The 26,455-nt window shown below is 35.1% G+C and overlaps 1 protein-coding gene across 4 annotated transcripts in view; it reads left to right on the forward strand.

The window, feature by feature from the left end:
* SOX5 (SRY-box transcription factor 5) overlaps positions 1-26,455 on the forward strand; it is a 1,266,595-nt gene that overhangs the window by 240,626 nt on the left and 999,514 nt on the right. For all 4 annotated transcript variants that reach the window (XM_020994275.2, XM_078155084.1, XM_078155082.1 and 1 more), the window contains one exon: positions 5,972-6,010. The gene's annotated coding sequence lies outside the window, so the exon portion shown is untranslated. The remainder of the gene's footprint in view (positions 1-5,971; positions 6,011-26,455) is intronic.

Here is a 26,455-nt window from a genome sequence, read left to right on the forward strand (position 1 = left end):
ACAGAGGTATATAAATGATGGCCTCTTAGTAAATAATGTAAAGGTGACATTGAAATAAGAAATAAAATTTATTTTCATTCTCCTGTTAGTCTTGGCAAATTTGTTGACTTTCTTTTTTGGTTCCTGTTATGACCAAGTTGGAGAGAGCTACTTTGGTTTTAAAGGGCAATTTATGGCCATTCAATGGAATTAAACTAATTGGCTCATAGGAAGAATTTAACCTAATACCCTGGACCTAGTAATACCATGCTAACCAACTCAGTTAATGGAACACATGCATTTAGTGTGTGAATCTATATTGTACTTTATTACTCTCCAGAATAGATTCCACAAAAGAAGGTGGTAGCCTCTGAATATTTATGGATGTTATCTTATATGGAATTAAATAAAAGTCAACAGACAATACTTATTATATATAAGTTATAAATGGAAAGGATTAGTGATTAACAATTCACTCTGTGGACTCCATTCCTTTGACCTACAGAGAATCATAATTTCTCCAGTTTCCCATGTGCAATTTTTAAAAAGCTTGGTGGTGCACTTAAAGCAGGGGCATTAATTTCAAGATTCTGTGACTATAGAAATACAAGATTCTTTAGTAAAAAAAAACACAAAAAACCATCCTGCATATGCTAAATACTTTGTTAAAAATGAAATTGTTTTTAAAAGATGAGTAAGCATTAAATCCTATCTGCTTTATGAAGAGGCCTCTCCTGGTTCCCAATTATTAGTGATCATCTAATCACTGCCTATTATCTATCTATCTATCTATCTATCTATCTTCTTTTTTATTTATCTTTGGGCATATTATATTGCCTAGTAGAATGTGAATTCTTTTAGGTACAAATGACCTCACTATTGTATTTGTTTTCTCATACTTTAGCACAGGCCAGGCACATAGTAGGTGCTTTGCTGAATAATCTTGCATAATTACTTTTCCTATCAACTTGCTTTGCCAACATTTCTCTTATTTTCTAGTAATTTTAACTACCTTCCTAATCCCTTTCTCATTTAAAGCCATCATTCTGACTTAGATGGTTGTTCCCAGATCACACTAACAAGTTTTATGATAGCAATGCAAAAGTCCATGTTCAATTAAAAAAATGATGATGAAGATGATGACATTGACTTTGGGTGATTAGTAACTAAGCATATAAATCAAGCTTCAGTTTGCATTCTTTTCCTCTACCTGAAACACAAACTTTTTTTTTTAACGTATTGTCTTCCCTATTGGAATGTAAGTTCCTTAAAGGCAGGAACTGTTTTGCTTGCTGGTTTTTATATCTCTAGAACACCACACATTGCTCAGCACATAACAAAAATGTAATAAATGCATTCATTCGTTCATTCATTTTTTGAGGGAATTATGAAACCTTATGCATAGCCTAGCTAATTGCCTCTAGATTTAGCCCATTTAGGGAGGAAGCAGAACAGAAATAATATATTACAGTATTGGAAGGAGAAATTTTGGCTAAAAGCAAATGCATAAACTTATCAAAGATCAAATTAAAATGGATGGATTCCACTTGTTTTCCTTCTCTCTCCCCTTGTATTTCCCCATCTCTTCCATGTTTTTAACTTACCTTGTTTTTTTTAAAACTCTTTTCCTGTATTTCTTTTTTATTTACAAATTGTAACACTATTGTAAGTGATTACTCCCTCTAAAATGAGGGAAACTTGAGACAAGAGTAGAAATCCTCCCTTTTGAAAACCAGTTCCTAAATATCTTCAGTCTACATAAGCTGTAAGCATAGACAAGAATAATTATGATTAATATTATTACAGCTAGCATGTATGATTTTATGTGTATGTATACATACATTCACATTCTTTACAATTTGCAAAGAGAACTTTTAAAAAACAAAACAAAACATGTTATTTTGTTTGATCCTCATAATAACCTTGAGAGGTTGGTGTTATTATTATAGTCATTTTACAGATGAGGAGACTGAGGCAGACAGAGGTTAGCTGACATGCCCAGTTACGTTACATAGCTAGGAAATGACTGATACCAGATCTTAACTCATCTTCCTGACTCTAAGTACAGCACTCTATTCATTGTGGCACCTAGGTTTTGTAACAAAAATGGCTTTTCCCTGACCCTGGATAAAAAAATCTATCTATCTATCTATCTATCTATCTATCTATCTATCTATCTATCTATCTTTCTATCTATCTATCTATCTATCTTCTTTAAATTTTAGACTATTAAGAAATGTAGAAAGCATCAGTGTTTCTCTTGACCTCTTAGAGACAGAAGAATCAATAACCAGATTCTTCCTGTCCCAACTCATTTATAACAAGAGAATCAGAAGGCCCATATATTTCAGGCACCTTTTATTAATAGGGAAGTAATTTGGATAGTCCTTTAGAGTTCATTAAGACGTACTTAACCTAAGTTGGTTGAGATCTGTTTCATAAAGATATATCTTAGGCATATTCTTGAATTTTAAATGAAATTTAATTGTGTTTTTCTTTCATTTTAATTGATAACATTAATGATGAATTAGTTCTTTCAACATATTTTTTGTGGGCGATGGCAAAAGCAAAATTTACTTCCTAAGATAGGACTGCTTGTTCATTTGAGAGTCACAAGAAGCTACAAGCCCCCAAATATAGTCATTTGAAACTTCTTGTTGGTGTTTAGTCATTTCAGTCATGTCTGACTCTTTGTGACCCCAGTTGAGGTTTTCTTGGCAGAGATACTGGAGTGGTTTGCCATTTCCTTCTCCAGCTCATTTTACAGATGAGAAAAATGAGGCAAATAGAGTTAAGTGACCTAAGTGTCTGAGGCCAGATTTGAACTCAGGAATGTGAGGCTTCCTAACTCCAGGCTGGACCTTCTATCCCTTGTGCCACCTCATTTCCTCATTTGACATTATATGTGGGCAAAAGTTCCAAAACAAATTTACAGTATCAATATAAGACAAAAGTCTTGATGATTTTATTCATGAGCTTTCCATTGGTCAGGCAATCTGGCAGGAGCAAGGGAAACATGAACAAGAAACTTGACAAATCATGGAGGTGAATTTCAAATGCTTTAAAATGATATGTAATTATAAATGTACACATATGTATGCATATGTACATTTATACATATATGTATATATGTACATACACATACATATAGAATTGTTGGCTAGGATTATGAAGACTAAAAGGAAAGATTCCATTGCTTCAAGTAGTTTGAATTTTCTGGTGTGGAGATTCAGATAAAACTATTTCTCCTATCATGAGATTCTTTTGATTTCTATGAATAAAATGAGATATTCGTTATTATTTGTATAAAAAATACGCAGAGACATTAAATAATTTTAGGCCTCCACGTCCTTTGATTATGTGTTCTATACTGAATATTTCTAACTATGAAATTTAATTCACCCAAACCAGATTTTGTGGAGGGTTAATTCACTCCCCAGTATTTAATCTGAAAAATAATTGTATTTTCTTAATTAGATTTTGCCAAACAGAGGAAAAAAAGAAATAGTAAGAAATGAGAACCAAAAAATGAAATAGTAGCACTTAACAATACAAGTAATTAATTGATCATTTGGTTGAAGCTTTATAAGTCCTAAGTAAAATGAAGTGGTTGAAAGCATTTGGCCTTTTTGGTATATGGCCGTGAAGCCTAGCAAATCTTATGTGAATAACATATGTTTTCTTTAAAGAGTTATTTAAAAGGAAACTATGAAAATGGAACCTTGAAAAGAAACTATAACATTTGAGAGTGGTTAAAATACAGTCAGTTTAAAATAACAACAAAGACTATTAAATTCTCTTTGTCCAATATTTATGCTGCAAGGAAAGAAACATTGTGCAATTAAGAGAATGCTGAAATTGGTGCCAGAGGACCTGTATTCAAATCCCACCCCAGCCCTCAACTCCTACTCTCAGCAGTAGCTATATGGCACAGTGAATAGAGTGCTGAGCCTGGTGTCAGAAAGTTCAAATACGGCCCCAAACTGGGTATGTGAGCTAGTCACTTAAACTCTATTTGCCTTAGTTTCCTCAAATGTAAAATTGGAGATGACATAGTAGACACTATATAAATGCTTATTCCCTTTTCCTTTTCCCTTCCCCGACTCTGCCACTTATCAGTATGTTGAACAAGTCATTTACCTCGTGTGGGCCTTAGTTTCCTCATCTATAAAATGAGGAGATTGGACTAAATAACTTCCAAGGGCCCTTCTGATTCTATATTTATGATCTAATTATCCTATGAAAAGGAGTGGCTTGAAGAAGAAAGAAAATGTGAAGGAGCTAGAAAAAAAATCTAGTTATCTTCTTTCTCATAAAAAATATGATTGTACAAAGAAAATTATTATTTCCAAGCATTTGCTTGCAAATTATATTGAATACAAAAATACATTTTTAAGCTATAGGCTTGGTTATGTATTTGTGTCGCCATTTTCTTTTCTTACCTTTGTTTTTTTGAAGATTAATCCAGAGCACCCCACATTGGAAGAAATGAGTACTGCTCTGTGTGTGTGTGTGTGTGTGTGTGTGTGTGTGTGTGTGTGTGTGTAGAAGTCCTATATTGTTGTCCATTTCCAAGTCATAATGTTAGAAATATTATTATATGATCTCCCATTAACCAAACTCTGCAATGTTATTTTTGAAATGTTTTCTTTCTCTCATTGATATCTGCCAACTATTTCCTTTTTAACCTACTTCGTATTCAAAAAGTAAAAAAAAAAATCCTTATTGACTGTCAGAAAAGATGTAAAGTTTAACCAGTGGTTTAGTATTCATTCCCTTTTGTTCATCTCAAATCATTCAAAAACTGCAAGCAAAAATAAAATTTATGCAGTAACTTGGATTCTGACAGGTGAAAAACTAGAACTATAATTTTTTTTAAAAAATTCAATTCTTACCTTTAGAAAATTTAGCATTAAAAACAAGAGGAGGAAGGTGTCATTAAAGAATATGAAGTAGCCCTTGCATCTCCTAATAAAAAACCATAGTGACTGAATAGAAGAAACTTGAGAGTTGTGTTGCTCTGTGAGCGGGGGTGTAATTTAGTGAGCTGACAGGAGGAGTGAAGGATCTCCTCAATATCTGTGTTTGGCAGAAGAGATGAATGCATACATCAGGAAACAATGTTTAAGTGTTTTATTTCCTTATTTCAGCCTGTCAAACTGTCAGTGTAGTTAATGGCCACCAAGAGAGAAAGAGAGAGGCAGTAGGGGGAGTGGAGAAAAGCAGAGGTGTTATGGAATCTTAGATGAAGAAAAGAACCAGGACAGCGTTTGCATGTTACTGTGCTACAATGGTCAGTTGGCCACAAAAGTTTTACTATATCCATCTTTTCATTGAGACAAACACATCATCATTGTCGTTGTACTTATAAACTGTCAGTTCTCTTTTCTCTCTCTCTCTCTCTCTCTCTCTCTCTCTCTCTCTCTCTCTCTCTCTCTCTCTCTGTCTCTCTTTTTCTCTCTCTTTCCTCTCTCCCTCTCCCTCTATTCTTGTCTCTTCTTCTTCTTCTCTCTTTTGTTGTCTCTTTCATTGTTGATAGCTATGATTACGTTTATTGAAAATCCATATTAATTATTAACACAACTTTAGAGAATTTAATGTTGTTAAATGATTGGTATAATCAGCTTTTGTTCATTATTTTCTTTGCATAATAGCTTGCTTGCTAGAGTAAGCCAATCATATCATAAATACTTATATTAAACTATTTTTCTATTAAATGTAAAATCATTGTGGATTTTTTTTTAATCCATTAGAGCAGTTTAAATTCTGGAAAGGCTAAATTAGATTTAATGTTAATTTTTTTGCCGTATATCTATTGAAATGTTAATTAATATTTTGAGCTTTTGCCATTGAAAGTACAAAATTGTTTGGAAATATTAGAAAATTTCTTTTAAAACCTAGAAATTGTTCTTCATAAATACTATAATTTTCTAATCATAGTACTTTTAAATCTTTGCTAATATAGAACTTAAATTTATATTTTCTTATACAGATAAAGAAAAGACATCCACCATTCAAAAATAAGCTCAAGGTAATATTGAACTTTTTTCCATAAATAACAAATTATGTCTCTTCATAAAAGGAAAATATAATTGGGTTTATTGCCATAGCTGATATTATTCCCATTATAAATTATATAAATTGGTTTGTGTGGTTGAGGAGTGGAAAAAGCACTGACTAATATTTGAGAGACATGAAAGGATGGAGATATACCTATTATTATTTAATCAGACTCACATGAAATGTCCATGGAAGAACAGAAAATCATAGCAACAAGTACAAGAAAATGGTGCTCAACATATTAGTATTATGATGCAAAACTTTCTGTTAAACTAAATTAAATTTCTGTCCAGGGGCACTATTTTAGTTACTGATATGAAAAATGACTAAGTCCCTATCTTCAAGGACATTTTAATCTTAGAAAGGAGGTAAAAGATACACACACACACACACACACACACACACACACACACACACACACACACAAAGAGTTTATATCCAGTAGAATAAGAGCTCCTTTTTTTTGGTCTTTTTATCATCAGTACCTCATAATCTCCTTTGTACATAGCAAGTACTTAATACCTGCTTTTTTTGGAATTTAATTGTAATGACTATGAGTCAAGGTAGATCAGAATAGGAACAAAACTGTTCTAGAAAGTGCTCTAGCAAAATTTGTGAAGAGAAAGATTGCTTGAATATATATGGATTAGTTTGTAACTAGGAATGATATGAATGTGAGTCAATTCTATTTCCTAAGTCCATAGGACTTTTCTTCCTAATGAAACAGAGAACTAATCAACTTCTCATACCCAATTTACTTCCCACACTTAGTGGCAAATGCCTCTTAAAATGAATCATTTTTGTGGTCAATCAGCATCTACACAAGGAAAGGAAAAACTGAATCCACAAATAAAACATATTTGTTCAAATGAGATTTGTTGAGGGATATTCTGTACACTGAATACAGGTGTATAATGTACAGCTGAATAATGATTCAAGAAAGCTGAAGATGGAGAATAATACAAGATTTTCGTGGGTGAGGGTAGCAATAAATATATCTCCATAGTTTTCCCTTTACAGTAAAGCATCTACCTCTAACTTGTGTCAATGATGTTTCACCAGTTTTTGTTACTGCCTTGGGGTTTTAAGGCATATAGTAGTGAAGAAGGAAAGGTGTTGCCTGTTAATTTCCATCCCTAGAGCTACATCTTGGGATCTTTGGTTAAGGAGGCAGAATAGAAATGGAAGAGAAGAATAGTCTGATTCAGCTCATGGCTAACTTTGGAAATGTATCTCTGTGTATTTCTCTCTCTGTGTGTTTCTATGTCTTTTCCTGTCTGCCTCTATGTTTGATAAATTGTTTAATGAAAGTGAAGGCTTGAGAGTATATAAAGAAAATAGGGGGGCAGGGTAGGATTTTTTTTTTTTAATTTCCACCAGTTGAATAGGAACTATATATTAAATAGAGGGACAGAAATAAGACAGATCACAGACTCAAAACTTTTTGTTTCAAAATGAAGATATGGAATAATTAACATGTGAAAAATTCTTTAGGGAATAATTGGATTGAGGGCAAAATAACTAGAAATAAAGTAACTACTTAAGGTCTTTCAAAAACTGGCCAAAGTAGGCCTGTATATGTGACATTGAAAAGAAGAAAATATTCAATACACATTTAAGTAAAAGAAAGGTTTATAATGTGGTTACTTGTGCTCAAGCTGAAAGTTTGGAATAATTAGATGAAAGATTAAGAAATTAAAGGTCAATAAAGAGCCTATTTTGTTTTTTTTAAACATCCTTTCAAATTTCCTGTGCATTTTAAGACTGAAAACTAGAAGATGACATTTGGAGTTTAAGCACTGACATCTTTATCCTGTGTGCTAAAATATAGCCAAAATAAGATAATTATTGTTAGATTGTCTTTTCCAGTGGCAGGAATAATTCATCCTCTCAGTTTGCAGCAAATTTAGCCAATCTGGAAGATAAGATGGTATTGTGAAATGCTGAAAAAAATCCAACTGTATTATATGGATTCAATAAAAGTAGTATATAAACAAGAGACTTAATTTGAAAAATGTAATCAAAGCCAAGAAGCCACGGAATGTTTTAAGATATCAAACACTAAGAACTCTCAGATGAAAAGTAAACAAGTATTAGAAATCTATTAAAAAGGAAGTGTGAGAATCATACTGAGATGATTTATTTAACAATTATGACATAATCTTTTGTGGACAAGTTGGAAATATACGGACTGAATGAAAACATATTTAGGTAGATTCCCAAAAGGTTGAATGAGTAATTCTTAATAATTGATAATAATGTAGAGGGCCAGGTCTTCAACATTTATATCAATGATTTATTTTAAGCCATAGAAAATGTCTTTTTTTTCAAATTTGTATATATAATAAAGCTGAGAGAGATAACTTACATATTGGATGACAGATTCGGGATCCCTAAAATTCTAATCAGACTAGAATAATTGATTGAATCCCCCTTGTAGAATGTAACATCCTTGAGGTCAGTTTCGATCTCAGCTCAAATAACATAGTAGGCACTTAATTGATTGATGGAATGAGAAGAAATTTAATAATGATAAATGTAAGTACTATGCTTGAATTAAAAATCAACTTTATAAGTACAATACTATGGAGATAAAGTTAGAAAATGGCTCCTATCAAAAGATTTGTTATTGTTGTTTTTTTTAACCTGGAACTTAATATGTGCTAACTGTTTGATATCCAAAGCAGTTAGTGGTATTCTAGTGTGTATTCAGAGTCATAGTGTCCAGGACAAAGAAGATGAAAATTCTACTGTATACTGCTCTGATCAGGTCCCACCTAGAGTAGTTTTCAATTCTCAGCCCTATGTTTTAATAAAGGTAAAAATGGAGCACAAACAAAAGAGGATGGCAAGGATTAAGGAAAATTGGTTCCAGTATAAGAACTGGTTGAAAGAATGGGGGTATTAACCTAAAGAAAAGAAGAATTGGGGATTATAGTAGTACTGGTCACCAGATTTGAGGAAGAATAAAAAGTAGATGATATTTTTAAAATTTCAACCTGCATAGTGAATGGCCTGAAGTTTATGCCATATATGAATTGGTTGTGTATATTTATTATGCACTCCCTAAGTCTTTTCTTACACAGGTTAAATACTCTAGGCAGAACAAGTCTGTGATGTAAAAGCAGATTAGATTTGTTCTGCCTAGTCTAGAGGACACTTCTAGGAAAAGTAAGTCAAAATTGCAGGAATTTAGATTTGATATGAGGAAACTTCATAAAAATTAGGGTTCAAAAGTAGAACATCAAAGGTTGAGTAGCAACTTGTCAGTACGTATTGTGGAATTCGTATTCAGGTACAAATTGGTTTAGAGCAAGGGTTCTTGCCATTTTTGTTTTTTTGTATTATGGAGACCTTTGGATGCCCAGTGAAATATATAAACCTCTTTTCAGAATATTTTTTTAAATAATTGAATGAAATGCTAAAGGTTAGTTGTAGGCTATTGAAAATTAAACTGTAAACTTCAGTAAAGTTGCAGGATAAAATTAACCTGCCTAAATCATCAGCAGTTCTATACATTACCAACAAAGTACAGCAGAATGAGATTAAAAGAGAAATTTCATTTAAAATAACTGCAGACAATGTAAAATAATTGGGAGTCTGCCTGCCAAGAGAAACTCAGGGACCATATGAACACAGTTGCAAAATACTTTTCACACAAAGTCAGTCTAAGCAATTGGTGAAATATTAATTGCTCATGGGTAGGCCAAGCCAATATAATAAAAATGACAATTCTACCTAAATTAATTTACTTTTTTAGTACCATAACAATCAAATTACTAAAACTTTATTTTGTAGAGCTAGAAAAAATCATACTAAAATTCATCTGAAAGAACAAAAGGTCAAAATTCTCAAGGGAATCAATGAAAAAATGTGAAGGAAGGTGGCTTAGTACTACCAGATCTCAAACTATATTACAAAGTGGTCATCATCAAAACATTCTGGTACTGGCTAAAAACTAGAGTAGTGGATCAGTAGACTACAATGCATGATAGTAAATGACCATAGAAATCTTGCATTTGATAAACCCAAAGACCCAAGCTTTGAGGACAAGAAATCATTACTCTTCAAAATTTCTGGGGAAATTAAAAAGTAGTTTGGCGGAAACTAGGTATAGACCAACATCTCACACTGTATACTAAGAGAAGGTCAAAATGAGTGCGTGATCTAGACAAAAAAGGGTAATATCTAAGCAAATTAGGGGAATATGGAATATTACCTCTTAGATTTATGGATAAGAGAAGAATTTATGACCAAACAAGAGATAGAGAACATTATGGAATACAAAATGGAGAATTTTTTCGGGGGGGTGAGGTAATCAGGGTTAAGTGACTTGCCTAGGGTCACACAGCTAGTAAGTGTTATGTGTCTGAGGCTAGATTTGAACTCAGGTCCTCCTGAGCTCTATCCATTGCACCACATAGCTGCTCCTAAAATTGATAATTTTTATTACATCAAATTAAAAAGATTTTGCACAATAAAAGCAGTACAGACAAGATGAGGAGGGAAGCAAGAAAACAGGAAAATTTAGAGTAAGTTTCTCTGATAAGGGACTCATTTCTGAAATATGTAAAGAACTGAGTCAAATTTATAAGAATGTTAGTCATTCCCCAATTGATAAATGGTCAAAGAATATGAACAGGAACTTTTTAGAAGAAGAAATCAAAGCTTTCTATACTCATGGGAAAAATTGTCTATATCACTACTCATTAGAGAAATGCAAATTAAAACAACTCTGAGGTACCACCTTACACCAACAGGTTAGATAACATGACAGAAAAGAAAAATGAAAAATGTTGGAGGTGATGTGGAAGAATAGGGACACCAATGCACTGATGGTGGAGTTGTGAACTGATCCAACCACTTTGAGGAGCAATTTGGAATGATGGCCAAAGGTCTATAAAACTGCATACACCCTGTGACCTGTCAATTCCACCATTAGGTGTGTACGCTAAAGAGATTAAAGAAAAAGGAAATGGATTTATATGTACAAAAATATTTGTAGTGGTGGCTAAGAATTAGAAATTATGGGATTGTCCATGAATTGGGGAATGGCTGAACAAATTGTGATTGGTATATGATTGTGATGGAATACTATTGTCCTATAAGAAATGTTTTCATAAAAACTTGTTATTCTTTGACATAAAACATAATTGGCAAAGCAAAGTGGACTCCATGAGATAAGATTGTAGCAGTTAAAAATTAGCAACATATTATTTCAAAAACTTTTTTGTGATTTCACTTCTACTTGATCTGCAGATTGCAACTCCTTGATGCATTAATGAAGTTTACACATTCATGATTTTTCCCTCCTCTAAAAAAAACAAAAAGACTACCTAAATAATAATTACTGCCTAGTCTCAGAGCATAAAGGAAAGGAAAAAAAAATAGACCTTTTAAAAAGGAAGTTGCAATGCTCTTACCTATTCAAGGTCACGATTGAAAAGAACCATTTTGAATAAAATTGAGAAGAGTGAGTTTAAAAGGTAGAGTCACTCTTTTCCAAAAAGCTATGGCTCTAACTAAAGTGAAAGATTGCCTACTTAACCAATTTTAATAGCTCTAAGAACATGGGCAAGTATTCGACTCTGTGGTTGCTACTAAGGGCTCTGTTACAACACATAATTGGAAAGGATTAGCCAAAAAAATGAATTCTTTTCCTTCAATTCCCATAGTACCCAGAAGTCTCTTATCTTCCTGGGATTCCAGATGTTCTAGTAAATATTTGTAGATCCTACAGTTTTCATCTATACCAGTAGAACTACTACTGGAAGAAACATAGTTAAAGTAATATGTGCATCTTCTTTTGAACAAGTCAAGAAAAAAGTAAAGCATAAGAAAGCAGAAATATATAGTTGAAAAAAGAATGGAAATTTTGTCAGCAAACCTGGATTTGCATGTTGGTTTTGCTGTTCATTAACTTTATGAGCCTTGAGTAAGTCATTTTAATTCTCTAGCCCTCAGTTCCTTAATGTGTAAAATGAAAGGTGAAATGACTTCAAAGATCTCTTTTAATTCAAATTCCTATGGCATGCAAAAATATAAATCTAAATTATAAGAAAGAGAAAACCAATCTCCAAAGTACAGATAAAATAGAGGAGGAAAGTATGGAATGTATGTGAAACAAACAAAAACAAGATAAAGTAGGAAAATACTACTAGAAAGACACAAAGACATCTCAGAAAAAGTAAACTTAAAAGGAACTCAAATGGCAAGGGGAGTGCCAGCTAACCCTGGTATTCTTTGGTTCTTTAGGAGCACACGTGGTAGGTACATGCAGGTTACAGCATGACACCAGAACCTTGGATGCAAGAAGTGTCATATCTGACATTAATGAGGACATTAATGAGAAAAAAAAAAGAGGTTGGCTGTCCATGTAGTGAGAGGAGAAGTAACAGATAAATAGACAGAATCTTGTATTAATATCCCAAAGATACTGAGAGAATAAGAATAAGGCCTTCAGGGTCTTGAGTAAATCTTCTATGAAATATTTATGAGCAAATATGAACAAAAATCAGGATGAGGTGTCAAAGGCTTTTAGTTTGCACCAGCAAAGGAAGCAACCACATGAGATGAAATCATTGATCCATCAAGACATTAAAATAATTCTTTCTACCTGATAGCTAAGATATGGTCCTGCACCTAAATTAGCATTTTAAATAATTGACATATGAAGTAAAGTGGGACAGCACCTTATTCTGAATGACACCATTGCATTCATGACACCATTGTCATAAGGATGGAGAACCCAAACTACCACCGATACACTCCAGCTCAGTGGATTATCTCAAGATTTCAGTCACTGAAAGGAATTATATTGAATGAGTATCATTCGCAGGTAGTCATAGAATTAGAGAACTGCAAGCAACATCATCGTTTTTCAGTTGTTTTCAGTCGTGTCTAACTCTTCATGAACCTGTTTGGGCTTTTCTTGGCAGAGATACTGGAGTGGTTTGTCAATTCCTTCTCCAGCTCATTTTACAGATGAGGAAACTGAGGCAAGCAGGGTTAAGTAACTTGGACAGAGTCACTCAACTAGTAAAGTGACTTTGGCCAGATTTGAACTTGTGAAGATGAGTCTTTCTGATTCTAAACTCAGTGCGCCACCTAGCTGCCTGGCAAGTGACATTAGAAATGATTGAGTGCTTCCTCTCCTTATTTTACGAAGAATAAAACTGAGGCTTTCTGATTTTGAGCGATTTATTCACTCAATTAGTGTCAGAGTCAGGACTGGAATCCAGTTTTTCTGATGTCCAGTTCAACATTCTATATGCTGCTTTTACTGTATATTTCTTATTTACACTCTTCTGTAATGTGAATTATCATATATCTGTAGTGAATTTGTTCCATCTAATTATCCACTTTATCCTAAATAAATAAAAAGCAGTTCAGATAGCTGAGTTAGAATCAGCAGTGTCTAAATTACCTATGTATTCATTGCCATCCCAAACCAACAAAGTGGTCCTAAAGCTATTAGGGGAAAAATATTAAGCAGGAATAAAATGTTGGTCTGTCTTTTCTACTGTTGAATAGTTTAAATAGTTGCATTCAAACATGCACTTCTGTTCACTCAAGCCAGTAGCTTTCTCTCTCATATGGCCCCAAGATTCTTTTGCAAAGAAGAAAGAGCTGTAATTTTAATGTAATTATTATACTCGTGACATTAATGACCTGGATCAACTGAAAATAACTATGGTAACAGGTGAGAAATCAAAGATAGTTAATTTAATTGCCTTAGAAAGAAAATAACTGCAAATAATCTATAATTCTTCATTTTCAATATGTACATGTTATTTTCTTACTACATTAATTACCCGATAGTTAGACAGAAATTATCTAGTTGTTACTCTGTGACTCCCAGTTGTATTCATGTAATGGTTTTTACTTTAATAACTAATCATTATAATTTCTTACTTCAGCAGTTTAGGGTACTGTGAACAGGGTAAGGTGTTCATTCTGTTGACATTAGCAGTTTTTGAATAACAATAAAATGATACTTTAAGTATAGTGGGAAGGAATTAAGTCATTCTTTCAGCTCAGTTGCCCCTAATGATATTCTCCACCTCTGGTGTTCCAGTGACTCATACAAAGATAACCAAGAGTCCAGTATCTTTTAGACTGACCAATTTGCCTTTCATTTTAAAAGTCTTGACTCTTTCTTAACTATTTGCTAGAGAATATTTGAAAAATTCACAAGGTCCTCAGTCTAGGAATAAGGATGAGCCTTGAGTGCAAACCCAGGCTGTAGTTAGAGGCATTGCTTCGGACAGTAGGGTAGATGACTACAACTGAAATTCATGGCTAAAGTGAGAGTTATCATTATTTATGATTTTTACTCACCCTTGCCCCTCTATTAGGAGGAGTTACAAAACAAATATTGATAGATGTAAATTTGATGAACATAGGAAATGATTGCATAATGCAGAATTCAAAAGGCATGCCCTATTTTAGAATACCTAACTCCCTTTCTAACTCTGTCTAAAAAGGTGGCTCAGTAAAATATTCTTTCATTATGGAAGCTAGTAAGAGGTACACTTCCTGTGGAAAAATGGTGCAGAAATATCAAAATGACAAGCAAGACAAAAGCTATTTTAATTGGAGTCATTTTATTATTTGAAAGTTTCATTGTTTTATATTCTGAAAATCCACAGTATTTGAAACCATATCATAAAGATCCCACTGGGGAAAAAAATGGAAAACTGCCTAGCTTCCCTTTTCTTATAATAATGATCAATTGCTTTATTCAGAATTCCAGTTAGGGGATGAATAACATAGAATCATAGGCTAATACAGTTAGAAGGAATTTTGGAAGTCTAGCCACCTATTTGACATATGAATGCCCTCTATGATATCCTTGACAAGGGGTATTTCAGTCTTTTCTGAGGCAACTTATTTTAATTTTGGATAACTATAGTGAGTAGGAAGATTTTTTTTTGTTTGTTTGTTTTCTCATGTGGCTCCAAAATCTAGCACTCTTAACTCTACCCTTTGGACCCACAGAATAGGTCTTAGCACTCTTACATGTGAGAGTCTTTCAAATATTTGAATATATTTGAATATCCTGGCCTACTTCTGGATCTGTTCCCATCTGCCAATGCTCCTCTCAAAATGTGTTGATTCAAACAAAATGCAACATTTCAGATGTGGTCTGGGCAACAAGTGTTGTGGGGCTCTTACCTTGCTTGTTTATGTAACTAGATTGCATTGCTTCAGTTGTAAATTTATTACTCTATTGATTTATGTTTCTGTCAGCTAAACAGGCCAAATTTTCTTTAGCATAAATTGTTACTCCTGGAGGCAGTCTCATATGGTCATGAAAGGGGTAAACTGGTGGAGCCAAGACAGCAGAGTGAAAGCAGTGACTTGCTAGAGCTCTCCCCCAAGCCCCTCCAAATACTCATAAAAAATGGCTCTAAACAAATTCTGAACCCACAAAAAGACAGAGTGAAACAAATTTCCAGCCCAAGACAACCTGCATGGTTGATCAGAAATGTATATCATGCCGGGCTGGGAGCACAGCACAGAGTGGCATAGGCATGCAGGCCACAATGAACCTGAAGCAGGCCTCAGAGGCAGCTGTGCAGGTTTCCAGACTCCTCAATCCATGAATGCCAAACAACCTAGAAGGTCAGTGGGAAAAGTCTGTTTCTGAGGTGCTGAGACAGGAAGGCAGGGTCTCAGCTCCATTCCCCAAGAGCGTGGCTCTGGGGGGCAGGGGGCAGCTGCTTCCTGAGCCTCCAGCCCGTAGACTGAGGGGGAATCCAGTGGCTGATCAGAGAGGGATTGCAGGGATCTCTTTGTCAGTGCTGAGGCAGGAATCTCTTGCTTTGCCTGTGTTTGGATCTGGGTCACAGTTCTGGGCAGCAGTGCTGGGGTGAAGAGGAACACTGGTGTGGTGGAGCTTGTAGTGGCTGTGAAGAGAAACCCCTCCTCACAGTTACAGGACAGAAAGGAGTACTTGTGGTCACAGGCCAGGAAAGGAGTAAACACCTCACCCCTTATCATACCTCCACTGAAGAACTGAAAATTTACAGGTCCTACAAGTATCTCTGAAAACAGCGTACAAACCCCGAAGCTTGGGACAGTACATTCTCCACATTGGAAGCAGACTCTTACCTTAACAAAGAGTTTAAAACTCAAGTAATTGGCTGGATCATGAGCAAGCAGCACAAAAAGAGTCAGACTATATTATCTTACTTTGGTGAAAAAAGATCAAAATATACAACCAGAAGAAGACAACAAAGTCAAAGCTCCTACGTCCAAAGCCTCCAAGAAAAATATGAATCAGTCCCAGGCCTTGGAAGTGCTCAAAAGGGATTTTGAGAAGCAAGTAAGGGAAGTAGAAGAAAAACTGGAAGGGAAATGAGAGTGATGCAAGAAAATCATGAAAAACAGGTCAACAGCTTGCTAAAGGAGACCCAAAAAAATACTGAAGAAAATAACACCTTAAAAAACAGCCTAACCCAAATGGCAAAAGAGGTCCAAAAAGCCAATGAGGAGAAAAATGCCCTAAAAAGAAAAATTGGCCAAATGGAAAAGGAGGTCCAAAAGCTTACTGAAGAAAATACTTCCTTAAAAATTAGGATAGAGCAATTGGAAGCTAGTGACTTTATGAGAAATCAAGAAACTGTAAAACAAATCCAAAAGAATGAAAAATTAGAAAACAATGTGAAATATCTCACTGGAAAACAACTGACCTGGAAAATAGGTCCAGGAGAGAGAATTTAAAAATTATTGGACTATCTGAAAGCCACGATCAAAAAAAGAGCCAAGACATCATCTTTTAAGAAATTATCAAGGAAAACTGCCCTGATACATTAGAACCAGAGGGCAAAATAGAAATTGAAAGAATCCAGCAATCTCCTCCTGAAAGAGATCCCCAAAGGAAAACTCCTAGGAATATTATAGCCAAATTCCAGAGTTCCCAGGTCAAGGAGAAAATATTACAAGCTGCCACAAGGAAACAATTCAAGTGTTGTAGAAACACAATGAGGATAACACAAGATTTAGCAGCTTCTACATTAAAAGACCATAGGGCATGGAATATAATATTCCAGAGGGCAAAGGAGATAGGGTTACAACCAAGAATCACCTACCCAGCAAAACTGAGTATAATCCTTCACAGGAAAAAATGGTCATTCAGTGAAATAGAGGACTTTCAAGCATTCTTGATGAAAAGACCAGAGCTGAATAGAAAATTTGACTTTCAAATACAGTACTCAAGTGGAACATGAAGAGGTAAACAGGAAAGAGAAATCATAAGAGACTTATTAAGATTAAACTGTTTACATTCCTGTATGGAAAGATGATATTTATAACTCATGAGACCTCTGTCATATAGGGTAGGTATGGAGGAAAAAATTATATGTATGTACGTATGTATGTATGTATGTATAGATAGATAGATAGAGGGCACAGGGTGAGTTGAAGATTAAGGGGTCATATCTGGAGAATAAAATTAAGGGATGTGAGAGGATTATACTTGGAGAAGAAGAAAGGGAGAGGTAGAATGGGGTAAATTATCTCACAAAGAAAAAACAGAAAAGTCTCTTACAGTGGAGGGGAAATGGGGGAAGGGAGAGAGAATGAGTGAATCTTATTCTCATAGGATTTGGCTTAAGGAGGGAATAATATACACATTCAATTGGGTATGGAAATCTGTCTTAGCCTACAGGAAAATAGGGGGAGAAGGGGACAAGAGAGCAGGGGGATGATAGAGAGGAGGGCAGATTGGGAAAAGGGGTAATCAGAAGTAAATACTTCTGAGGAGGGACAGGGTCAAAAGAAAGAATAGAATAAATGGGAGGGCAGGATAGGATTAAGGGAAATAGAGTTAGTTTTTCGCAACATGTCTAGTATGGATGTGTTTTGCATAACTGCAGATGTACAACCTATATTGAGTTGCTTGCCTTTTCAATGAGGGTGGTTGGGGAGGGAGGAAGAGAGAAAATTTGAAACCTAAAGTTTTAAAAACATATGTTTAAAAAAAGTTTCCACATGCAACTGGGAAATAAGAAATACAGGAAATGGGGTAGAGAAGTCTATCCTGCCCTACAGGAAAATAGAAGGGGAAGGGTATAAGAGAAGGGGGGAGAGATAGAAGAGAAGACAGACTAGGGGAAGGGATATTCAGAATGCATGCCATCTTGGGGTTGGGGGAGGGGTGAGATGGGGTGAAAATTTGGAACTCAAAAACTTGTGGAAGTGAATGTTGAAAACTAAAAATAAATAAATTTATATTAAAAAAAAAGAAAGTGGTAAACTAGCTTTGGAATAAGAAGAATTGGAATCCTGGCTCTGCTATTTAGGGAGAGTGGATTGAATGTGGGACTTGGTGTCACATCTTACATTTCACTAGCTGAGTGACCCTGGACAAATAACTTGTTCTTCACTTTTCCTCATCTGCAAAATGAGGATAATAATCACACCTACTTTATGGGGTTGTTGTAAGGATCACATGAGATACCTAAAGCACTTTGCAGTCTAAAATAACACGTAACTAGTTGTTGTAGTTACCATTATTTTTATTTTATATTGTTATTTTAAATTGCATTATGATATTGGGAAAGTCTTAAAACTTCTCTGGGCCTCAAGTTCCACATCTGTAAGATGGAGTAGTCGAACCAGTTGTCTCTAAGTGACCTTCCAGGTCTAAGTTCACAACCTTATGATCTGGACATGTGTCCCCTTTTCCTATTCAAATTTAATTTTTTAGATTTATCTTATTTTTCTAGCTTACTGAAATATTTCGTAGGTGGAGTCCTAGAATACTCTTTTAACAAAGGTTATCTATTTCTTTTTCATGTTCTCTCTTACTCAGTCCAGTTGGCTAAGTTGTGAATAGTAAATCTCTTGTCTCCTAGACAAATACAGGCATACTTCATCGATATTGTGGGTTCATTTTCAAACTATCACAATAAAGAGAATATCACAATAAAACAAGTCGCATAATTTTTTTCATTTCCCAGTACATATAAAAGTTATGTTTATATTATACTTTAGTCTATTAAATGTGCAATAGTATTATCTAAAAATTATACATACCTTAATTCAAAAATATTTATTGCTAAAAAATGTTAACCATCTTCTGAGCCTTCAGAAAGTCATAATCTTTTTGCTGGTGGAGGGTCTTGCCTTGATGTTGATGGCTGCTGACTGATCAGGGTGGTAGTTGCTGGATGGCTGTGGAAATTTCTTAAAATAAGACAATGATTACAGGCCCTGGAATCAGGAGGACCTGAGTTCAAATCTGACCTCAGACACATAATACTCACTAGCTGTGTGACCCTGGGCAAGTCACTTAACCCTAACTGCTTCACCAAAAAAAAAAATAAGACAATGAAATTTGCCCCATCTCGACTTTTCCTTTCCCTTGAACACTCAGAGGCCATTGTGGGGTTATTAATTGGTCTGATTTCAATATTGCTGTGTGTCAGGCAATAGGGGCCTGAGGAGAGGGAGAGAGATGAAGGATGGCTGATTGGTGGAGCAGTCAGAACACATGTAACATTTATGGATTAAGTTCTCTGTCCTATATTGTTGCTACAGAATAATTACAATAGTAATATCAAAGATCACTGATCATACAGTGCCACAACAGATACAATAATAATGAAAAAATTTGAAATATTGTGAAAATTACCAAAATGTGACACAGAGACACGATATGAGCACATATCCTTGGAAAAATGGTTCCAACAAATTTATTCAATGCAGGGTTGCAACAAACCCTGAATTTATAAATATTAAGAAAAAACTCTACAAAAAAATAAAATGATGTGTCACATTAACTGGGGAAAGGAATAGGCATTTATTAAGTTCCTACTGTATAGAAGGCACTATGATTAGTGCCTTTTACAAGTATTATACCATTTGATCCTCACAACAACAGTATAAGGAAAATGCTATTATTATCCACATTTTATAGTTAAGGAAGCTAAGGCAAACAGAAGTTAAAATGACTTGTTCAGAGTTTCAGGGCTGGTAAATGTTTGAGGCTAGATTATCTTGATTCCAGGCCCAGTTCTCTATCAATTGTGTCACAAGCTGCTTGGGCAATCAACAAACCAATACTCTTGACCAGGACACAGGAAAGTCTTTTGTTACTTCCCCTCTGTTTCTTCTTTTGTTGCTTGTATTTCAAACCTCTGTCACTCAGACTTACTTTATGTCATTTTAAACATTCATTATGTGTGAGAAACAGTGTGGCCTAGTGGATGGAGAACCAATCTCTCAGGAAGGAAGACCTATGTTAAGTGCCACCTTAATCACATTTGATTTCATGATCCTGGGCAAGTCATTTAACATTGTATTGCCCCAAGTAACTCTGTAAGACTAGACATTTCAGAGCAGTTGCTCATTTGCATTGGGAGGGGATTTTTTTTGGGAGGGTGGGGGAGCTCCATACATCAACCAACAGGTCAAGTTCAAATCAATCGGCTGATTAAAAGTACCAGTTAAAGCACAATTTCCTTCTTTGCTGACTATTCTATACATGTCATTATTTTCAAATTCTACTTGTATGTATTGCTTTAGAGCAGTTAGGTGGTCACTGGATAGTGCTGGGTCTAGAGTCCAGAAGACTCATCTTTCTGAGTTCTTAGCCTCTGACACTTACTAGCTGTGTGACCCTGGGCACTTATCCTTGTTGCCTCAGTCCCTCATCTGTAAAATGAGCTGGAGAAAGAAATAGCAAGCCCCTCCAGTATCTCTGCCAAGAAAACCCCAGATGAGGTCATGAAGAGTAGGACTCAACTGAAAAATGACTGAACAAATGCATTGTTTATGTCACCGGGAAGGTCACTTATACAGGGACTGAGCTTTCTTGTTTTTCCAGCTTACATAGATTATAATCTTCTTGAGGACAGGGACCATGGTGTGCTAATTCTGTGTTTTTTTGTAATTAATCATAATAAAGATTCAATTGACTTGATTGGTTATAAGAACTTTTCATTTCTGCTGCACAGAGAAAGAATTTTTTCTTTTAGATTTGATTGCTCCCTTCAAAAAGATATTAAGTAAGCATAAGGATGAATTAAAAGAGAATATTAACCAGAGGCTATGTTGTCCAGTTGGAAAGGGTGATGGTTTTAGCATCCTAGAACTTAGGTTTAAATGTTGAGTCTGCTGCCACATAATTGCTTGCATACCTATCACTTAATCATTTAGCGTCTCTGAGATTTGTATTTCTTATGTATAGAAGCAGTTCTCTTCTCAGTCCTAAATATAAATGATCCTGAAATGAAAGCAAATGTTCTCGTAGATAAGTAAAATTGGCTATGCTGTTATTATGCCTTTCATTTTAGTCTAAAGAGTTTTAAATGCTGCATAAAATCTCTCATCAATGGACAGAAGTTTTTATCATTCCAAAGATGATGAAAGAATGGAACAGTGTAACCTATACCTTCTTTCCTTTTTACTGTGTTTCCATGATAATAAATGGCTGTTAAAGAAATATATTTATAATTCCATAATATCAGATATCTCTTTACAGTCATGAGAAGCTATCCTCAGAAAGTAACCTGGACACCTTCAGATTTTTTTATTTTTATTTATTAAATATATTTACCTATGAAGAAATTATAACCTAGAATGATTTTTCTCTTCTGTTTATCTTTGTCTGGACTGAGGAACCGTTACTTAAAATGCTGCATTTGTTTTATACTTGAAAGGACTTCAAATCTTTCTCCCTGAAAGTTTTCTGGGGCCAGGTCAGTTCATCAATCCTCAGCACAGTGATTTCAGAGGCTCTCGAGGCCCTAGTTTAAGTAATTAGTATTTCTAACTTTGATAAAAACTGTCTAGCACAGCACTTAGCTCTGTCAATTCATGACAAATAGTTTAATACCATAGTCACATCCCACAGCTGTTACATCTAGAATTTAGAGGTTTATCAAAGTGGCAGCTGTCACAATTTGAATATATTCTCTTAAGAGTTTTACCAAAAGAAAAAGTTGGTGTTCAACCTCACAGTATACTTTTATTGTTAAAGCAAACAAGCCTGAACTTTGGTGTTTTGTGATGCAGATGCTGTTATTAAAATATTAATCTCCTTGAAAGAATTGGTCTCCAAGACATTTGTATTAGTGTAATTAGAACCAATGTAAGCATTCCCTATTCAGTACATTCTACATGATTTCCATCTTGAACTCTTCCATAAAAACCTTGCTTACTTTGACATCTTTCCATCCCTAATCTGGGATCAATTCTGAATGGCCTTCCTTACACACCTTAGGTCCTTCCCTCTTGTTTTTGCTACCCAGTTTCTTCTGGCTGAACTTAGATAATTTGAAATTGTGCAGGAGTCCCCCAAGAGATTTTCTATGTGCCTGGTTTTCTTAATTCCCAGAATTTTCATAGGGAAACCAAATTTAGCAACTAATTGATCAAGTACAGTTCTGAACTCTGCACCGAGCATACAATATACACTTAATAAGTGCTTATTGAGTAATTGTTTGAATATGCATTAATTAAGTGCCTCTTGTGTATCAGGGTATTGTGCTGGGAATACAAAGACAAAAATGAAACCATCTCTGCCCTCAAGCTATTTGTATTCTCTAGAGGAAAACTGTATATCATTCACACATGTATTACATACATATACACATATATACACATATTACATATATATAATTAATACATACAAAATATATACAAGTTACTAGAGGGAACGAGACTCACAATCGAAGACAACAGGAAAGGCCTTATATAAAACGTAGCATTTGAGTTGAACTTTGAAACAAACTAGGGATCTAAGAGGGAGATGTGTACATTATAGGGGACCTTCCAAACATAGGGGATAGCCTCTGCAAAAGTGTAGAAAGGGAAGACAGAGTATCAAGTATCAGGGAAAGAAATGATAGCACAGCTTGACTCTTAAAGAGTGCATAAGAGGAAGTAATGCATAATAAGGCTGGACAGGCGGATTGCAGCCAGAGTGGAAAGGCTCGAAGTGCCAAACAGAGGCATTAGTATTTGATCCTGTGATAATAGAGAACTATGGGATTTATGGAGGAAGAAAGTAGCATCATCTTACTGTCCTTTAAAACATTACTTTGGCAGCTGTGGAAAGGAGAAATTGGAAGCCAGGAGACCGACTCCTAAGTTATTGTAATATCTAAAGGAGAAGTATTAAGGTCCTGAGTTGTAATGGAGTTGTATGAGTTAATGAATGGATAAAAGACATTGTGCTGGAGAATTGTGCAAAAGACTTAGCAATTAAATTGGATATGGGGATTGAGAGAGATTGAGGAATGGAGGTTGACTCATGTTGGGAACCTACATGACTGAAAGATTAGGAACTTTGCTTCTTACACAGTAAAAGTCGAAGAGTTTAAAAAAATATGTTATGACTACATTAATAAGAGTTGACATTTCTTTAGTGACTGAAGTTTTGTACAATACTTTGCCTCTATTATCCCATTTGAGCCTCACAACAACCCTTTAAGGTAGATACTTTAGCTATGATTATCCTCATGTTGTAGATAAGAAAATCGAACCTGAGAAAGGTTAAATGCCTTGCACATGGTCACACAGCTCATTTGATCTAATTTGAACCAAGGTCCCATATAATCTCCATCTGGCATTGACTTCCATTTCTAGAGCACTTCAGGACTTAAGTAACACTTGCTGTGACCTAAGTGGTGCATATTTGATTACAGGAAAAAAAAACTGAGGCAGAAGGAAGGAAGGAAGGAAGGAAGGAAGAAGGAAGGAAGGAAGGAAGGAAGGAAGGAAGGAAGGAAGGAAGGAAGGAAGGAAGGAAGGAAGGAAGGAAGGAAGGAGAAAGAGAGTGAAAGAAAGAAAGAAAGAAGAAAAGAAGGGAAGAAGGAAGAAAGGAAGGGAAGGAGGAAGGAGGGCAGGAAGGCAGAGAAAAGAAGGAAAGGAGAAAGAAAGGAAATGAGAAAGGAAAGAAGGAAGGAATGAAGGAAACAAAGGAAATAAGGGAGGGATTTAGGCAGGCCTGCCACAACATATGGCCCACCAGCTGCCCCTTCCTCAAAAAAGGTAGGTTTGCCACTGCCCACTCTCCTGTTTGTCACATGGTGCACAGCAACCAACCATAGTCTGTCTCTAATCTAACCTATCTGCAGCCTGAAGAAGTTTAGCCTTTTAAAAATTTTGGCCCCTACCTACTGCCAAATTGTGCAGGTCTGGATTAAGGGGTAAAGGGAGGAAGGAATGAACAGCAGGGAGGGAAGGAGGGAGAGAAGGAAGGGATTTATTAAGTACTTACTAAATGTGCCAACCACTGTGTTAAGTATTGAAGATGTGAAGTAATTTAGCAATTAGTATTACAGTAGGAATTTAAGCTCAGTTTTTCTGACTTCAAGTCCAGGGCCCTTTCCATTGGACCAATTTAAATATGGTTGAAATTTAATAGTGACCAAATATATTTTGGCTATCCATTGGAGCGCAGGAAAAAAAAATCACCCAACAAAACAAAAAGTAGAGGGTACAGTAGTATGAGCATAGTGGCACAATTAGGCGAGGGTGTCAAGGTTTTGCCCTATATGTGAATACTAAACAAGTGGTAATGGAGACTATAAACTTGTGTGCTCATTAGTAATTACTAGGTTTTTAAATATTTTCTTTTCTTTTTTTGGGGGGAGTGGTGTTCAAGTATTATGACTGTCCTCAGTGAACCATTAAAATTATTTAAACTTTGGGTTCATTAGTTCATCAATATGTAAATTAAGAAACTAAATATTGATGCAAAAATGTGAAGAAAAAATATTTTATTATTATCAAGTACTTTGAGATGCTGAAAAATAAAATGGAATGGTGATATTGCATTCCTTTATTGGTATCAGCATTCATTCAGTATGCATTCCAATTGGTCCACAAACTCATGGAATGTCAGAGCTGGAAGAGACATTACAGTTCACCTTGTCCAACCTTCATTTTATAAATAAAGAAACTGAGACCCAAGGAAATGCAGTATTCATCCAAATTTCAAATAACTAGTTAGTGTCAAAGATAGACTACAGTTGTCTGCTATGCTGTTCTAGTGTTCTTTCCAGGTGTATCTATTACTAACATTTGTTTTCATGAAAATACTATAAATTATAAATAACATAGTATAATTATATATCAAGAGTTTTTTGAGTACCTTCTACATATACTCACTCTTTAGGCTCCATGTTATTTAAAAAAATAACAGTATAAAACATGTTGGTCCCTGTCTGTCATTAAAGGCCTCTCAGGATACTTAGGAAAACCAAACCAACACTCCTCTGTTAACCTTCTCTTTACCCACACAGTCACCTTTCTGTTTGAGGCCTTCATAACTCATTGCAGTGGTCTTTTAGTTATTTATTTTTAAAAATTTTATTCATTTTTTTTTTGGCTAGGCAATGGGGTTAAGTGACTTGCCCAGGGTCACACAGCTAGTAAGTGTTATGTGTCTGAGGCTGGATTTGAACTCAGGTCCTCCTGAATCCAAGGCCAGTGATCTATCCACTGCACCACCTAGCTTGCCCCTTTATTTTTTTAAGAAGAAAAATCTTTATTTTATTTTTTTATAGTCATCTTTTAATTGTTCTGCCTGTCTCTCCCCTCTCCAATCCATTATCCCACTGCTACCAAAATCTTCTGTCATTCCCCATTCCATCTACGATACTTTCAAAGACGTAGTGTCTGGCTAATCTGTCCTGTCTTATGTTCAAATTAAATTTACCTATTTGCTATTCCTAGAATTTAGCATTCTTCTCCCACTTCCAGACTTTTTAGATGAACTGTCTTTATGTCTGGAATACACTCCATCCTCTTTTCTGCATCTTTGAATCTTGCTTTTTTTTTTTCCTCTTCAAGAAAAAAGCTTGTATGTTGAAAGTCAGGTCTTTTCTGATCAACTTATCTAAGTCTTTTTAAATTACCTTATGTTTACCTGTCTGCTGTACTTGTTATAGGACATCAGCTCCTTTTTTTGGTGTCCTCAGAATCATGCATAGTACCCTGTGCATAGAAGGAGATTAACAAAGTTTGTTGATGTAAATTCAATTAGGACAGTTTCTTAACCTACTTCAACCTCGATTTTCTCATATGTAAAATGAGTGGATTGGCCTTCATGATTTCCAAGGCCCCTCCTAGCTTCAACTTTCTATTAATTTAGAGAAATCAGAGACTGATACAGTCCAGAGGAGTTAGAAAAGTCATAATGGAAGAGGTAGAACTCTAGCTGGACTTTGAAAATTAGGCATGTTTTAGAGTCAGGGGTGGGGAACCTGTGGCTTTGCACTTGAAGACCTAGAGGGCCTCATTTAGTCTTTAGTCCACAGGTTTCCCACCCCTGAATTTTAGATCATCAGAGAAGAGGGTGAAGGGAAACAACAAGGTAGGGTAAACAATAAGAGCAATGACAAGGAGGTGAAAAAAAAAAGATTTTGGCATTTTCAGGCAAGTCCACAAAACTTCT

The sequence above is a fragment of the Phascolarctos cinereus genome, unplaced genomic scaffold, assembly GCF_003287225.1.
Source record: "Phascolarctos cinereus isolate Bilbo 61053 unplaced genomic scaffold, phaCin_HiC Scaffold_1;HRSCAF=81, whole genome shotgun sequence".
In the NCBI taxonomy this organism is placed as follows: Eukaryota; Metazoa; Chordata; class Mammalia; order Diprotodontia; family Phascolarctidae; genus Phascolarctos; species Phascolarctos cinereus.